The 18,238-nt window shown below is 33.2% G+C and overlaps 1 pseudogene; it reads right to left on the bottom strand.

The window, feature by feature from the left end:
- Positions 1-704: 704 nt before the first annotated feature.
- The window catches only part of LOC110722156, a 30,790-nt pseudogene continuing 13,256 nt past the window's right edge, over positions 705-18,238 (bottom strand).

Raw genomic sequence — 18,238 nt, 5'->3', positions numbered from 1 at the left:
CATTCCCTTCTCCTTTTTCTTCGTTTGTTCAATTAGAGAAGGAGGTTGTTGCGTTGCTTAAGCGAAATCAGAGGTTCTCGACGACGCAAGATATTGGAGCACGTGCTGCAGCTCATAATTTTACTAGGGCAGGCTTTACTATAACTAGAGGAGTGGGGGCCCAGATTGTATCTCGGCTTCCCACTAATTTTTATTAGTATTATTTTTATTATTATTTTTATTATTAGTAGTAGTAGTAGTAGTAGTAGTAGCAGCAGCAGCAGCAGCAGCAGCAGGAGCAGGAGCAGGAGCAGGAGCAGCAGGAGCAGGAGCAGGAGCAGGAGCAGTAGTAGTAGCAGGAGCAGGAGCAGTAGAGCAGGAGCAGTAGCAGTAGCAGTAGCAGTAGCAGTAGCAGTAGCAGTAGCAGCAGCAGTAGCAGTAGCAGCAGCAGTAGCAGTAGCAACAGCAGTAGGAGCAGCAGTAGCAGTAGCAGTAGCAGGAGCAGTAACAGGAGCAATAGCAGCAGCAGTAGCAGTAGCAGTAGCAGTAGCAGCAGCAGCAGCAGTAGCAGCAGTAGCAGCAGCAGTAGCAGTAGCAGCAGCAGCAGCAGCAGCAGTAGCAGTAGCAGTAGCAGTAGTAGTAAAGGAACAATGGCCTTATTGTCCTGCTCAAAAGGTTGAATTTTGAGATTATATAAAGGTTGGATTTTTATGAGATTATATAAAGGTTGGATTTTTATGAGATTATATAAAGGTTGGATTTTTATTGTCAAATTGCGCAAAGGTTGAATTTTTAGTTTAAATAAATAAATAAAAAGAGCCACATTAAATTCAACATAATTTTACAGTTCCACCTTTTGCTAAATCCTTATTACTGGAAAATATCTCAACCAATCAAAATTAGGAATTCATTTTATGGAGCAATTAGCTTCAATCACATAGATTAAACCTCAAATACAACTTGCAAAGTTAGAATATTATTTTGTGACGGATGCAGTATAATATTAAAGGAACAATGGCCTTTGTCAAACATTTATAATTATGTTCTGGTTATCAGTGTATCAAATCATTACAGGCCAATTGACATACTTCATATAATACAAGCCCCGACAATATTTCTGTAATTACAAATAATACAAGCCCTGTAAGTCTCCAGCACTCTCATACTAGAGAGGAAGCATTGCAAACCATTTCAAAAGCATGGTGAGGCATTCAAAACGCTTATACTCTGGAGCAGTATGTCCTGCTCCCTGCAAGTTAACAATTATGCCCAATTATTTTACTTTTTCAAACTATATATTACCTCCGATTTTTATTATTTGCAACTTTGGGGGTATAATTTGTGAGATATAAAATATTCCAAAGTTGCAACTAAAAAAAAAATCGGAAGTAGTATTACGTATTAAAAAGAAATGTCATCTCTGTACCTTCACAGTTGCAAATGTTACATGATATTTTTCATTTGAGAACTTCGTAGTATACCTGCACTCGCAATTCCAAATTTGACAGGCTAATATTTTGTTCTCAAGTAGACCAGGTAAAATATTGGGAAGTTTATGTAGTGTGGTTGATTTCATGTAGTTAATTAGTTACTTACCCGGCAACTTGACCATTGACAAACCATGGCCTCCAATCTTCAGAAATCGAGACATTTAGCATGTTTATCCATTCCAATGTTCCAACATATGATATTTTCATGTCTTGGTCACCACTACAATTAGTTCACTTAATATAAAATGCAGACAAGAAATAAAAGAAGTGGATTGGTCTCTTGCTCTTAGCAGTAAATGATGATTTTGATATTTTGAAATTAAAGATATATCTTGGGTTGAGATTTTTAATCGATAAAAAACATTTTCAATCAATAAAAGTATTAAGTATAAACCAACTGAAGATCCTTAGTTGTCCTAATTAATGTTCATGCTCCTAAATGAATTGATGTCTTGATGATATTGTATGCACTATGTCACATTTCTAATGATTAACTATAAAAAATCTTACACTTTTCCTCAATTTTCTTTTTCCAAAAATCAGGAATTCATGACACTTTATATACATCTAGCATTTTACAATTACAATGGCATTGGCACACTGTTATTGATATGTCACCACTGCAATTGTTGTATGAGTGATATGCAAGTTCACTTTAAACTAAGCACTCTAGACGCTTCTCAATTACAATGGACAAATGACAACAAATTAACAGCTACATAATAACAACTTCTATAACAAGGTGTAAATGTAGTGCCTGGAATTTATTACCTGTAGATCAGTGCACGAATATTATCTTGTGTCAAATTTTGATGGTAACCAAAGGTGCTCTCAACATTTGTCTCATATGCTAGAGTTTTATTACATCTGATCCAAGAACTTTTAGTACCCTATATATGAAAGAAAAGTACATGATGCTAAAAAAAACTAAATGATATAAACTGTGGAAGAAAACAGCTACTAAGATAGAATGGCTTGAATTTTACCCAAATTTCAACAGATCACAATTTAAATAAACTTTCTATCACATGAGCGGTAGCTCTCTGATGTTTCTTTTTTAGTGCTACGTTTTATGGTGTCCACTTGAGAGTTCAAATATGGTATCAGTTTTATTCATCTTTTCTTTTTTAGTTTCTAAAACATAACAGGCCTAAGTAAAGCAAGGAAAGAATCAGAAATGGATAATTATGTAATTATGATATTCATTGTGCATTTGGCATTTTTAAAACTTCAATCATTCTAAAAAGCAACATATATTGGATGCATTCCCATAAATTCACTATTTCATATTTACAATCCCAAACATGATTTTTCATCTCACAGTAGTAGTTTTCACCATGAATAAAGAGTTCATATACCTCCCGAATGTGAAGAGCTGCTCGAACTTGTATGTCATTAGACCAATTTTCCAAGAGATAGTAGATACTCTCCTACAAAAATGGTAAATGCGCTCAGTAATTCTCTACAGAAAATTAACTCGTAACTAGTAATTAACAAACATTCTGATCGGGCTAGCATGTAGCCAAGAGAGCAAGAAGTCAGCATTACATAAGTCTTAGGATCTTGGTGTTTAGACATTATCAGCAACTAAACATAAAACCTGTTTTACTAAACTTTGCAAAGCATTGAGAATTAAACAGCAGTGCGTAGCATTTAAATATCATCTAATCAACCTTAAAAAATCAGGACAAACTTTTTAAAAAATCGGATGTACAATATTTTGAATGTACAATAAAATATTGTATATCCGTTATAATGTTACCCTAAAATGAACAAAATTTACCCTCAATTAAACAAAAGTTACCCCAATATGCATAAAGTAACCTAATACAAATAAAAATTTTCTACGTTGTATTAGTTAGAATCACATTTTAAATGACTAAAAATCAATTAATAGTGATTGAATATAATTAAATTACCTTTATAAATTTTTTCTTGTTGTCTATTTATATAAAAATTGTATTATATTTAAAGTTACCCAAAAAAAGACAAAAAGTTACCCTTATACGGCTCGATGTACACTAATATTAGTGTAAACCGGGTGTATACAAAAAAATTTCAAACATAATCATCGTGTATATATCCTTGATTTTTTTTCAATCCATGAGTGCATTAGGACTTAATCTCTCATGCCACAATTTCATTATAGATGATTAAGGGTGACTCATATCCCCTCCACCCTTGTGAGAGGATCATAAAGCTATTTCTCGAGGGTTGCCATTCATTTGTATGCAGCCGTTTCTCCTTACTTTGGATCTTTTCTCCTCACTAAATATTAAGTAGACACCAACTTAGCTCCGACACCAATTGGCGGTTGTTTGTAAAAGAAATGCAACTTTCCAATATAAATCAAATTAGTGAGAATATTAACCAGAATTATGCTATATACAGCCCAAAAGCATTATATACAATTCCAAAAATGGTATATATTTGAGAGTATATGATAAAAACACTTGTAGATGGATGCAAGTACTGCTTATTTATTCACAATCCTTTCTTTTTTAGCATCTTATAAGCATATAGCATTTTCCTAATTACTAGGGCAGCTAATGTACGCGATGCGCGCAGAGTGGTTTGCCCTTTCTTAATGTTTATACTGGATTGTGTTTAAACACTACACGACATTGGGTTTTAGAGTAAATAGTTTGATAAATTAATGAAATGTGTATATTGGGTTGTGTTTAAACTTTTCATTTTTCATGCACGGCTTTTTCAGTTGTTTACAACTTTATTTTTTAGGAAACATCTATGCAATTATTCAACAATGCAATATCGTAATATAGGTGAACTTTAAATTTACCTATAATATATTTACCTATAATATAAATAAATAATATAAAAGTGCATAAATATAAGGAGAGGAAAAGCAAAACACTCATTATTACATTTGTACACGTGGAAGGACATAAATGTAAGCAATTATATATGGGGGTAAGAACGTAAACAAACATTTTGAAGGGTATATACGTCCGTGCACTATTCATAAGCGCAATCTCTTACTTTTTATAAGGTAAGGATATTATAAAAATAACACAAATAAATTGAAGATTTGGCAAGTGTTTGTATCTCTGAATATGCTGCAAAATTTGTACTTAAAAGGTAATAATGACAATTGTTTACAACAACAATAATAATTCACAATCCACACGCACCTTTCCTGAAAGCTAGTTTTGCTCTGAGATTGGGTTCACAGAGGGTATTGTCTTCATGAGATACACTTATGTACAAGTATGAAGCTAGTTGGACTCTGAGATTGGGAGGTTATCTTTATGTAGTTCTATGGGGATGAGAATCGAGCAGATTACCTAGCTAACTATGGAGTTAATCAGACAGAGTAGCCAGTATTTTCATTCACCATCTTTATAATTAGGCGTTATTTAGCAATTAGCACACGATGTATCTTCGTATTTTCTAGATTTATTCTCAGATCCCCCCCCCCCCTCTTTGCACACACCAAAAAAAAAAAAAAAAAAAATAAATAAATAAAAAAATAAAAAAACCAATCCTCCAACAATTTGTTGCCTTTGGTATTTAGGACTCCTCTTTTTTGCACGTAGATTTTAATCTCAAAGGTTAGTAACTTAGTATTAATGACTTTTTATGTCTTACGTCAAATTCAAAAGTTAGTAGTCACAAACAATGGATGTGTAAGAGCTTTGACATTGATAAAAAAAAAAAATAAACACTAGATTCATAAGACAAAATAAAATTATGGCATTAGGATCACTATGACTATTCCAAACATAAATTGTCATTATTATAGAAGCTACTACTATATCAGGAACCAAATTTATCTTGAAGTAGAAGCATGAAAACTAACAATCATGTACAAGGGATATATACCTGGCACCATGTTTGATGTGATATACATTTAGGTCTTAAAACATGAGCATCAAACAACGGATCAAGATTCTGCATAAATCATGATTATTTGAAAGTAAATTATACATTTGAAGGAAGGTTCTCAATTGTATTTATGAGTAAAAGAAAATTCTAGTGAAAAATGATAGTTAGCCTATACCAATACAATGTCAAACTTACAATGCATGATTTTAGAATTATATAAAACATAATATGAAAGTTCCAAGGAGTTACAATAAAGATTGTTTGGTACTCCTTTGGCTACAAAATAATGGACTACTCTTTAGGTTGTTTAAAAATAATTGACATATTTTCTTATTTGGATATGACCCACTATTATTAACATGTTTTACATCACCTAATATTTCCCACTCTTGAATCTCTAGTTCTCACATTATAAAATGAACCCACTAACTTTACTTGACTTTAAACAATTTATATTATGGTCCCCCACCCAACATTTTCTTAGGACTCTTTTGGTTGGATTATTTGAAATGGGTTAGAATGGAGTTAAAATCCATTTCATCTAGTTTTTTGTTTAGTTGAGTTTTTAGTAATGAAATCTCTTATCCAAGGGGTTCTAACTCTCCTTCATACCCATGGAATCTCATACCCACCTCTTCCCCTAAAATTCACAATTCATTCTATTAATGAAGTATAAATTTCATTTCAACAATAAAACCAAACAACATTCAACTAGTATGGGTTCTAGAATCCAAACCTCTTTAATATGGGATTCCATACCAATCCATTCCAATTTTAAAAACCTAACACCCCCTTAAATTATGTGCCCAAAGGAGCGTGTCAATAATTTCGAAATGGAGGAAGTATGAAACATGGTTTAGAATGCCTTTAGTATTAAGCTATAAACCTTTAGACAATGTTTGGATAACAATAGTGAATGGAAAGAGAGGGAAGGGAAAAAGAGGGAAGGGAAAGGGAGGTGAAGTGAGTGGAGGGGAGGGAGAAGGTGAACTTCCATTTTCCTTCTAATGCTATGTTTGGATAACAAATTAGAATAGAAATGGAAGGGAGGGAAATAGAAGGAAGGGGAAGGAAGGGAAAGTGGAGGAAATGATGAGCTCCATTTTCCCTCCAAATCTCTCCAATTTTGAAGGGATGGTCTTTAGTGAAGGAGGAAGGAAAATGGATCCCTCCCTCCCCCTCCCCTTCCCTCCCCCAACATATTATCCAAACAAGGAAGTTTGTCTCCCTCCCTTTCCCTTCCTTTCCTTTCCTTCCATTTTTTGTTATCCAAATATAGCCTAAATCTCACTAACAATGGAGGAATTTGTTTTATTAAAAGGATAGGGAAAATAGATCATTTCAATTCCCTCCTCTTCTCTTTTTGTATTAGTCTATTAGATATCCAAAAAAAATGATGCATCCCTCCTTTTCTTTTCACTCCCTTTCCCTCCATTTCTCTGTCCAAACATATATACACAATTTCAAAACTCACATATGATATAGCTTGAAAATTAAGTGCACACTTAGCAGTATCCACATCATCATAATCGCCATCGCAGTTTAGTCTGGTTGACTGTAAAGAGAAAAAATAAAGTAATTTGAAATCCAAAGTAATAAAAGCAAGTTAAAACATCAGCACAAAGGGGTAAAAAAAAAAACATTCATTCATAATTAATAGGTACATAATACATATTCTTACTTCAAGTACTCTTAAATCCTTTCTGATAAAGGAAACCCGCATATAAAAAAGTGATAAAGGTCATAAAACACATAGAAGTTTACCTCTTATAGGCTAACATTCATTACTCTATTAGGATATGTAATAACTTTGTTTTGGGCATTTTAATATATGTTAGGGATAAAAAAGTGGGAGAAGTTCACAATTGTATAACATTGACTTTGAATTAAGTATTAATGGTATATTTAAAAATAATACAACAAACACAATTGTATAACATTGACTTTGAATTAAGTATTAAGTATTAATGGTATATAGTAGATTTAAAAAAAAAAAAAAAAAAAAGTAATAACATATTTTTAAATACAACAAACACATTATGATTTAAGTGAAAATCATAAAATAAGACAGTCAAAAGATACATGGTGAATAATATCAAAATGAAAAAAATAGAGGCAACCGGGGCAGTCGATCAAGGCCCCAAAGAAAAAGCCCAATTTTTCGATTGTAAAAGCCCGACCTTATTTGTTATAGGTATAAACATTGATTCCTAGATATGTTCAAAGAATGAATAAAGTGGTTCACTGGTTAGTATTTCATAGAATTTTTCACGCTTACTTTAAAGTCTCCTAGGTTCGATTACCATTAGCTATTTGTTTTTTCCTTTCATTTTTTTCCCCTAAGTTTTATTTTTCCTAAGTTTATAAGTATGATACTTTCGTAATTTCGTATGACTTTAGCTTTATCAAGTTTTTTTTTTTTTTTTTCGGTTCAAAAGATTTTAAGATTAATATTATATATTCACATTAATATTAGAGTACTAGAAAATATCATTTGTATGAAATTGATTATTAATTTATACTATTGTTCTTTTTTAATCGCATGCAACGTTGGGAGTTTCACGCTTGTTAATGTCAATGCACATTTTATAACTTATATATCTTTAGTTATATTTTACTAAATATTATAAAAGTTGATAACGAAAGTATATTTTAAGGAAAATCTAACAAAATATTACATGTATATATATTTTTTTCCAACTCATAAATCACAAAAGATGATCGAAGGAATGTACGTGAATAAGATTAAATTCGAAATGTTAGAACAATATTTTAAAAAAAAAAATAAAAAAAAAAATTGGAGGAAATATAAGTTGAATAGCCGCACAAATAATACTCTTCATTTGGAATCAATATTTAGTGCATATCGCATGTATGATGAAATTTATAGGGCCCCTAATTATTACTTTACCCATAGACCCTACAAAACGCAGAAATGGCCCTGACTATCCAATATATCTTTAAAAAAATTAAAGTTAGACATTAACCTCATAAAGGACATCGGATAAGAGAGACACGGTGAGCATAATCCAATTTTGATTGCTTCGAATCCTTCTTCCATGTAAATGGATTTCCCAGAATATATCCCTGCAACAAGATAACTTACCATATAAAGGTGTTAGAAATCCAGGTCACATAGTTAGAATATATTTGTACATAGGGGTGTAAATTAAATGAGCCGAGCCGAGTATTACCTTGTTCATGCTCATGTTCATGTTCATTTAACTTAGGCGAGTTCGAGCCCGATCCCGAGCTTTCAAGCGAGCTCAAATTTATGTTCAAGCTCTGCTCATTTAGTACACTATATGTTCACGAACGATTCGTGAACAACTCATTTATTTAACGAGTCTTTCATGAACGAACTTAATAATAATTGAGCTTCTCCAATAAATGAGCTTTGTACTTTTGATATTTGAAAATTTGAAAATAAGCATAATTTTGAATCTTAATTGTATATTTAATAACTAAATCAACAATTGTCAATAAATCAATAATTCATGAACATAAATTAATGAGTAGTTCATGAACATAAATAAACGAGTTATTCAAGAACTTATGTGAACTAGCAAATCTATGTTCGTGTTCAAGCTCATTTATCAAACGAGCTTCAAAATTTGTTCAAGCTCGGCTCATTTATTAAATAAACGTACATGAACGAGTTTCAACCGAGCCCGAACACGAGTAGTTTATTGATCGGCTTGGTTCATTTACACCCCTATTTGTACGGAGTTCAAATATCTATCAAACTAGGTTGTGTAACCTTATATATATTGATTAATGATACACACCCCAATTTAAAGAGTTTTCTCAAAATCTACCAGCTGGAAAACTATGATCCCTCCTTGTTTAATAAACAATATTCAAATACAAAATGGGCAAAGTGAAATTTCATGGAAATTGCCAGATTAGTGGGTTGGCTAGTTGTATGGTTGACACTATATTTTTTTTTTTAAAAAAAAAAATGAAAGTAAGACTTCATGGGAAATAGAACTTCCCATAAAACATGGGAGCTAATTTACCAAGCCCCCTTCCCAAAAAAAAGTCTCCAATGTTAATTAGAATTCATGAAATTCATGAGAATTTCAAACTCCCTTAATGTTAACAAAACAAGTTCATAAAGTTTCTAGAGAATTGCATATAGGATGTAACTTCACATAGAATATAGTTTCCTATATGCATCTTACTATACAAATTATGCTTAAAAAAAACTCTAATTATCTTAAATTATTTGAGGTTTCCTAATTAAATTATAAACATTCCCCTCAAACTCCTTTTATAAAATAAATTTGGAATACAATTTTAGGAGGCTTATTTGTAACATTGTACTACGTATATCACTAAATTTCTCCTGATTGAAGTTAATAAAATAAATAGATTTTTGCTTTAATGTTTTAGACATAATGTGTTTATGGTGATGATTAATAAAAAAATCACTTAGAGATGTACTGATTTTTTTTTTTTATTTAGAGATTTTCCTTTTCCCTTTATATGAAGCAGGAAAAGAAAAAAATAATATAATATGAAGCCTGCCATAAGTTGTGATTTAGTCTTATATCCTAGGCATGTCCATAAAGTATACTCTCTCCATTTCATATTAATCACAACACTAGGAATTGCATAAACTTTAAAGAAAAATATAGGGAGGAGACCAAATAGGGTAATTTAATAATATAAAGTATAGTTAAAGGGAATAAATTTACTACCTCCGTTAATTATTATGTACAACATTGGGGTATTATTTGTGAGATATTAAAAATTCCAAAGTTGAACATAATAATTAACGGAGGTAATAATTGTTTAGGAAAACAATAAGACGTAGTGTAAGTAGGGTAGATAGGAGAGAAAATTAATAAAATATTTGTGCAAGTGGCGTTAGTAGGAGAGTGAAATAATAAAATAGTAGTGGATCCTTACCAAATCAAAAAGTGTTGCACTAATACGAAACGAATGGAGAAGAAAAGTATTGCGAGGGAGGGAAAATTAGTAAGCACTTACCTACAATACTTTTAAATAGAATGAAAGAAAATTCGGTTAAAACAAATCTTGTGATTACCTAGAAGCTCATTACCAACGCACCTGAAGATTCAAAAGAGGTTGAAATCCAGCTTTATTCCCTGCTTAGCATAAATTTCACAATATGTTAACTGATGAAAGTCCCAAAATAAAGATAACAACTTAATTGTTTTGGTCCATAGGGGCTCACAAACCAGAGAAAAAGGAGGACAACCTTTTTTTTTTGTTTTTTTTTTAAAAAAAAAAGAAAGAAATAGTGGACAAAAACGCCATGAAATTCTAGTAGCTTACTTTAGAAAATTATTAACAGTAAATGACTAAGATAAGTCAGATAACAAAAAGATGGAGATTAATTTGCTGCCAACAATCTTCATTTCATTCACCACCAAAGGTATGTTGTATTACAACCTCGATTGAGGGCATCGTCCTTTTCCAAGATAGTCATAGATTTACCTTGAGAAAACTTTTCCATGATTCCTCAAAAATGGAGTCTTTGAGCCTAATATAGAAAAACTGAATTTTTTGTTTATTTCAACCTTGAACAAAGGTGAGTGCACAAGGACTTTTTCCCCCCGTTCCTCCTTGGGTTAAAATCTTTAAAAATCATTTTTTTTTTTTAATTCAATTCAGTTGCATATTTATTGTGATTTTCAAACAATATCATGAACCAAATATCCCATTTTTGTTTAACCTAAAATAATCTTTTTATTTATAAAGTAACAAACTAAGGAGATTTTTTCTGTTATTTATCCTTGGAACATATTTCTATTTCGTGATCCTTCATCCTCACATACACCTTTGAACAATAACATCTTCAATCACCAATCAGAATTTAAATTAATTTTAAAAAAGATAATATGCTGTAGCAAAAGTAGCAAGAATAACAAAAATAGTAACAATACTAATAAAAATAAAACTATTTAGACATTTAGTGGAAAGCAATTGTTGCAGAAAGGAGATTTAGTACATACAATGTGTGCAAGTCAATAAAGAGAAAGGTTTCTTTAAAAGAAGCTGCTACGCACTAATGAATTGTGTCGTAGCATGTCCATCAGGACTATACAATTGCAAAATTTTCCAACCAAATGACTTGTCTATGACAAATATCTTCAACCAACCTTTATTATTAGGCCACGAGGTCATGTCATGATGATTGATTCTTAATCGATTCTTATTAATACCCCCTGCAATTAATTCCCATTCTTTGCCAAAACTACGATAAAGGGCTATTTTAGTTCACAATGAAAAGGAAAACAAGATGATTTTTTTTTTTCTTTTTCCCTAAATGCTAGGGAAAAAAAACCAATTGTAGAATTATCTATTACGATATCCCCCTCAATCCATAAACCCCAAGGACAATGCCAACATGCCAAGGTAGAGAACCACCTTTAGCTGCACCTTCATTTAATACAACAGTTAGGAGTGGTTATCCCATCTTTGCCAATTCTAGGTAGGTGTCCTTTTATCCCAAAAATTGAGGTCTTTTTCCCTTTAATAGTTATAGTAGATAAATCATACCAAATTTAATTTAAAATTACCATTAGAAATGTCTTGGACAACAACAGGAACAATCTTGCCACAATAGGAATCACCAGAAATGAAAAGAGGATTATCCAGGAATTCATCATGGTCCATAAGCCACTATTAGCAACCAAAAAGAAATGACATCAGATAAGATTTTAGTCAAAACCCCTAATAAATTATTTACATGGATAACAGACCTTATCTATTGTTATAATGGAGTAGAAAAAAAAAAAAAAAAAAAAAAAGAGAGATATTATAGGCTTTTGTACAGCCTAAGATGAATAACGTAGAAATTAAAAATAGAAGTAACATTAACCCATGTTTAAATGAATGAGAAATTAAGATGAATAGGTTAGATTTATTCGTGAACAAAATGTGACTGTCCATTATCATGGGATAAAAAAAATTGAGTTATTGTAAGATGGACCCTATTTTGCTGGCACCTCTTATAAAGTAATGGCAGTTAGACAGGTAAATAATTGAGAGGAGGGGAAAAGATAAAGGAATCCCCAATCTGGAAAAAAAAATATTAATAAATATATGGAAAAGCTGAACTTTTGTGACCTCAAAGCCACAAGATCAGTTGCCCGCCACCAAACCAATATGAATCAGGCAAACCTAGCTCACATGATTCACATTAGTGTCCATGGTATATAGACTTCAATAGACTTTGAAGTGTTCACCAAACGATCTAGTGCAATATGTAAAAACACTAAAGTGCATTATGAACCAAATCTAAGAATAATGGATGTCAAGTAAAATGCATGTACCAATGTACCATTGATACAAATCACTCCAGTGTCCACAATTAACTTTTCTAATAGGCTAATCTGAGATATTAAACAATCATCCACAAAAAGAATAATGTGTATAGAAATATCCATATATATATATATATATATATATATATATATATATATATGGATCCGATGATAATAGGTTCACATGTGAGAATTCATACTTATATGAGAACTGATCTAAAACTTACAACATGTGAGGAAAAATTCAAAACATACGAGTTAAAATTCAGTTAATGTGACTCAAATTAAAATTTTGAACATATGAGTAATAATTTAGAAAATCAGTATGAGTAATAATTTAGAACAACTAATTTAAGAATTAGAACAAGTGATTAAAAATTTAGACAATCTGCTTTATGAAATTTAGAACATATGAGTAAAATTTAGAACATCTGATTTAAGAATTAAGATTATAAACATGTGAATAAAAATATTGAACAACTGATATAAAATATAGAAAATGTGAGTAAAAATTCAGAACATACGAGTAAAAAATTAGAACATACGCTTTAAAATCTGAAACATATAATTAAAATCTTAGAATATACGTTTTAAAATTTAGAACATATAAAGTTAAAATTTTGGAACAAGTAATTTAAAATTTATAACACCAAAACTTAACTAATTTATGGCTTAGAACATGTGGTACTAAATTAGAACATTTGATATAAAATAGAACACCTGAGGAAAAGTTTAGAACATCAAATTTAAAATTTAGAACATAAAGAGTGTTCTCACATACGAAAAATTCTCACACACAGGAGTTCTCATGATTCTCAATAGGGAAAATGTATACTAGAATTATGTCAAACAATAAAACCACGGACACTGATGTGACTCGTCTGAGCTAGGTTATGATTCATATTGCTGCATGATCATGTAATTATTATGCTTCTTGATTGCTCCACTATTGTTTAGTTTATTAGATAAGGTTTTCACAAGCGTAGATTTTTTGTACTAAAAGATGCATGTTGTGGGTTTAATGAAGAGATGTTTCCAATCAAGAATGCATAAAAAATATATGATGACGGATCATCAAAAGCATCGTTCCTGGAGGCTGATACTAGCATTCCTGGCTTGCATTGCACATAAAATTACCCAACTATGAACATTGATGCAGGCTGCAAATAGCACAAGCATTTGACGATTTTGTTGTTCTGTGGTATTCCTCTCAAGGAATATGTAACTAATGCAAGGCTGCACTGTATCATCATGGTGAACCTAGAATTTCTATTGACATGTACAGAAAGAAACCAGACCTAAAAGAACTTTATTTTCTAGAAAAAGAAAAGGAAAAAAAATAAATAAATAACATGTCAGTAGTACATTGATATAGGGCAAGATTCTAAATTTGGATTACAATTCTTGTACCTTTTATCCTAATCTGGTAAACTACAAAAGTACAAAGCAGCCGCTTTTTGAAGTTCTGCTTTGATGATAATGATATTTGTTGATGCCAAAGAGCAAAGAATGAGATGTAGGGTGGCTCCTTGTTATTTTAATGTTGGTTTATCTTTTTATACTTTGTAATTGTGTCCTATGACTCATATAGTAACTAATTTCCAGTGGAAAAATAGCCATAAATAATCCCAACTTTGCTCCATCCTCCCAAAATAATCCCAACTTTTGATTATTTTTTAATAATCCCAACTTTATACTTCATCCACCCAAAACAGTTCCAGGTGACCGGTGACCCGTTAAACAAGTAATATTTTTTATTTTAGGTTTTATATACATGTGTCACCACGTGATTGGTAAAAAAAATTAATATTAATATTTGTATTATTATTATTATTAGCTAGTTAATTAAAAATAAAAAACCACCACATCCATCCCCCTTAGTACCGCCCCGGCGCTACCGCCACCCCCTCCCCCTCCCCCTTCCCTTGACGGCATCGGACCCAGCTACCCACCGTCGGCGCCGCCCCTACCCCTCTCCCGCCCGTCAGCTCTCACCTTCCCCTTAAACCACCATCCCCCACCCCAAAACCCCACGAAATTAATTGGCTGCTTGCGTTGCTTTTATGCTAAATTTTTTGAGTTGAGTTGGTTCTTTTTAGTTTAATTTTTGTTGGTATTTGCTGAATTAGATTGATTTTAGTCCATTAGTTGATTTTCAGTTAAAGGGTGTTCATTGTTTTTTATTAATTAATTTGGGTTTGAAATTTAAATTAACTTGGGGTTTAGTACTTTTTAAGGTTGTTTCGTGGAGTTTTAGGGTGGGACAATGTCGTCGCCGGTGGAGGGTATCTGGCCCCCGGCCTGAGAGGCGGGGGGAAGGGTTGGGTGTTTGTGGTAGTGGGGTTGGTTGGGTTAATCGTTGAAGGCTGGTGGATTTTTTTTTTCTTTTCTTTTTTTTTTACTTTTTTTTTTATTTTAAATCAATCTTTGGATGATACTTGTCCAACAGCTTGTAATAACAAGTTGGACGACTGGTTGGGACTGTTTTGGGCGGATGACATATAAAGTTGGGATTATTAAAAAATAATCGAAAGTTGGGATTATTTTCGGCGGACGGAGCAAAGTTCGGATTATTATTGGCAATTTTTCCATTTTAGATTGGGAAAGCTTCCTATTTTTCCAGTAAAATAAATGCTTGCTAAAAGAGAAAGGAAAGGTTGACACAAAAAATAGATCCAATATAATAAGAAAGTAAACACTTAATTCTAAGAATTATATTCGATAACATTAGGGTTATACTAGATGGCATTAGTGTGAGGTTGTTGAACTTTTGGAGCAAATAAAACATAACAATACTTAGTTCAGTGCGCCTTGTGTGCGGCCGGCCACACCATGTGGCCACTTGTAAAAAAAACAAAGTAACTCCTATAACACTAACAAAGTAACCCCTGAAATACTGACCAAGTAACCCCTACTAATAACACTGACGAAGTAACCCCTGTAACGAGTAACCCCTATAACACTAATTAAGTAACCCTTATAATGAATGGTCACACCGTGTGGCCAGACTTTGTGTAGTTTGTCAAATGTCAGGTACAACAATGTTAACAAGCTTAGGGATGCAATTTCCACTAATGACAAAAATAAGTTTTCATGATGAAAGGCTTTTGACAAGTAAGCAACCACTCCTTACCGTTCTCAAGAATTGATAAATATGCCTTGATGATGTAATATCATCACTGTACTTACCTTCTGGATTTGTTGCATAAGAGAATCCCGTGCCAACAGGTGAATCCAGAAATATTACGTTAGCTATCTGAACATCAAACACAATAAATTCGTCTTAGTGTAGTCACAATTCATCTATCTTCCAATTCTAATCTTAACATTCTCATGCTACTGTCTTTCTTTTACAAATGGAGCTACAGATATGTGAGTCAAATTAATTTGATTTATGAGAGCTATTTTTGTACCTTTGTCCAAGAAGATGGATTTAATTGAAATGTGGGTGCTTTAGAGTGCCAATTGCAAGCTGAAGTATTGAAAACCAGAGGACCTGCAGAGAGACTTCAAATTAATTACTTAATTAAGGGAATAAGTTTGTTCAAAAGTAGAATACATCAAAAACATAAACTAACATGAGTAGTATAATAAATTAATAGGTTTATAATAATAATAATAATATCTTCCATACTCTGATAACTATATTTGACAGTAGCTATAAACTTTACAAAAACAGATCACATCAATATAATCATATGCTTGTGCATGCAACCTAAGAACCTTATCTTCATAATATAATGAATTAGTGATTAGTGACCTTATCTATTCTAACCATTTTTTCTAAAGTTGGTTTTATCTCCGAAACTCTCACAATATTGTGCACTACTTGAAATGAGCTACAAATCTACAATAACAAAGGGAGGAGATTTTCCCTCAAACTGAAGGTGATATTAAGGGGGTGTTTGGTTCACGTAATTTAGGTATAAGGTATAGATTTAGGAGGAGTAAAACCTGTACGTTGTATCTGTTTAACAAAATATCACCTTACAAACCTATACCTCAAACCCACAAGGTATGAGATTTCGTAAACAAAGGGGGAGATAGGTATAGCTTATATAATACTGCAATGAACTCACCACCACCACCAATTACCTTGACGTACCACAGGAGACAAAAGCAGCAGAACAGAGAGCACAACAACAACAAACCACCTCTACTACAAGACCAAGCAATGGTTCCTTGAAGCAGCAAGACAGAAGACAATGTTGGCTTATTAGCTTTCACTGTGGTAACTTAGGAAGAGGATAAATTGCAGTAAAAGTAAAAATTAAGGCTTCTTGCCAACGATGTAGTGTAGTAGTAGTATAAATAGAGGAGGCTTAAGGTATAGAGTTTTATCCAGAAATTATTGTATTGAACCCTTGGAGAGTAATGGCCTAAAGCCATTTTCGTTGTACGAAAGCTATTTCAGCTATTATCCATTAATCAAATGTCCTGCTTCTATTATCTTGCGAGTGAACACACTAGTCCTTGTTGAAAAACAACCGACACAAATTTTTTGAAGAAGTTCGAGGAGTCTTGGCAGCCATCAACAACAAGAACAAGCAGCCAATGACGGTGGAAGATGAGGCGGAGCAAATGTCAGGGGCATGGGGAATCAACGGCCTGCGCATCGGTATTGGATCCCAAAGTAGGAGGAGGGGTGTTCCGAAACACCAATGACCACCATACTAGGTCCCATCCTCTTATTTCAATAGGATCCCAGCTACCACCATATTAGGAGTTTGGCCTGCCCAAACCCACACCCTAAATACCCAACCTTATAACACTGCCAAAACAAACCCACAAACTAACTCCAAAACACTCAACAGCAACTTCTGTCAACCATCACCCAACAAATACCTACCCAAACCGAAATTACCCCAACTCATCCCGTTTCAACGGCGAAGTACAGAGACTCACGGAGAGGGAAATTCAAGACAAGAGGGCTAAAGGATTGTGCTTTAAATGTGATGGGCGTTGGACGGGTCCTATTCATGTGCTTGCTGCCAAAGGGGCTGAGTGTATTGCTAGTTGAAGAAGAAGAGTATGAAGATAGTGGTGAACTGTCAGCGATGGAGAAATCGGGAGAGGAGGAAGAGGAGACACCGGCAGCTATCTCAATTAACTCAATCCAGGGTTTGACTAACCCCAAGACGATGAGGCTTAACAGCACGATCAATGGGCAGTCGGTAGTAGTGATGATTGACCCCGGTGCCACACAATTTTATCTCTCTACAAGTAGTGGAGAGTCTCGGTTTAGTCATCTCAGGTGACACAGTCTTTGGAGTATCACTCGGAAATGGCGAGAACATTAAAGGAAGAGGGCAATGTAAGGGGTTGCGCTTGAAGTAGGGGGAAGGAGTGGAGTTGGAGGAAGATTTTCCACCACACCAATTGGGGAACTCTAATGTGATATTGGGGATACAGTGGTTAAAAAATTAGGGGTTGTGCTCACAAAATAGAAACTTCAAGAGACGAGTTTCTCCTTGTGGGGGCAGACATCGAGAAGGACCCGTGTTTGACAAGGAAGGGAATCACACTTAAGGCCATGATTAGGACCTTAAGGAAGGAGGGTTGTTGGTCAAATTAAATAGGATAGAATGGGTGGAAGAAGTACCGACAGAAGGAGAAACACCTGAA

Source organism: Chenopodium quinoa, unplaced genomic scaffold, assembly GCF_001683475.1.
Source record: "Chenopodium quinoa cultivar QQ74 unplaced genomic scaffold, ASM168347v1, whole genome shotgun sequence".
In the NCBI taxonomy this organism is placed as follows: Eukaryota; Viridiplantae; Streptophyta; class Magnoliopsida; order Caryophyllales; family Amaranthaceae; genus Chenopodium; species Chenopodium quinoa.
This window is presented reverse-complemented; position numbering and strand designations above follow the sequence as displayed.